The 1,034-nt window shown below is 39.7% G+C and overlaps 1 non-coding gene across 1 annotated transcript; it reads left to right on the top strand.

The window, feature by feature from the left end:
• The first annotated feature begins 338 nt into the window (after positions 1-338).
• trnai-aau (transfer RNA isoleucine (anticodon AAU)) lies at positions 339-412 on the top strand. The gene has a single exon. It is a non-coding gene; the product is annotated as a tRNA-Ile (tRNA).
• Positions 413-1,034: the final 622 nt, after the last annotated feature.

Here is a 1,034-nt window from a genome sequence, read left to right as displayed (position 1 = left end):
TGGAGACAAATGAGTAAAATAATATGCGTATTTCCACTCTGAGAAGCTCGTCCTGCTCTTGACTCGCTATGATTGGTGCACGTGATGTAAACAGAAACATGCTGACAATGCTTCTTCTTCTTCTTGTTTTACCGTGGTTGGCACGGCGTCCCGCAAAAACATGTAGAGCCACTGTAAACAGGAAGTACACCGCAGCTAGCAAAGTAACGGACAAACGCAGCATAATGTAACGGTAATGGCGTTATTTCTTTAAAAAAATATTGCGTTAAAGTACAAGTTACTGTAAAAAGTAACGCACTGCTCGTAACCATATTTTTACACATTTTTACAGCTTCATAGGTCAGTTAGCTCAGCTGGTCAGAGCGTGGTGCTAATAACGCCAAGGTCATGGGTTCAAGCCCCATACTGGCCAGATCTTAGCAGTTTGTAAATGAAAATGTTATTATGTTATTGTTAACCATCTAACCATTATAAACACAGCTTATTGGGTCTTATTTCATCTGATCAACCGAATTCAAGGATTCACAGCCAGCAGAGACACTCTATGAGGTGTGTGTATTGTTCTTTAACATAAAGTTCTATATTTGGTCCTGTTTACTTTCTCACATGATTAAAAACCACATCATGCTTCACTTGAGGTGAACCTAGACCCACATTTGATAGAGGACCAGAGTCACTTGTTTGCTCCATACCAGAGTTCTAGTGAGCTTCCACATATCACAAACAGACCAGAACTATCAGAGGAAATGAAGCATGGTGCTGATCACAGAGGAATGTGTGAATGTTCAGCACAAGCAGCAGACACGAACTTATTCAGAGAATACATTCTAGAGAAGTTCATGTCTCCTTTGAGAACTGGAGGTAAGGAACCACTGATATACACTTTTTTCTGCAAAATACTCACAATTTCCAACAAGAATAAACAGAATTCTTCTTCAACACCTCAGACTGCTCCTTCCTGATATCATTTATTCTAAAATCAATCACAACATTCTTAACGTGTGGAAACTCTTCCTTCCAGGTCTGATACCATG

Source organism: Gouania willdenowi, unplaced genomic scaffold (assembly GCF_900634775.1).
Source record: "Gouania willdenowi unplaced genomic scaffold, fGouWil2.1 scaffold_67_arrow_ctg1, whole genome shotgun sequence".
Classification (NCBI taxonomy): Eukaryota; Metazoa; Chordata; class Actinopteri; order Blenniiformes; family Gobiesocidae; genus Gouania; species Gouania willdenowi.
The sequence above is the reverse complement of the archived record's forward strand: the minus strand, read 5'-3'. Positions and strand labels throughout refer to the sequence as shown.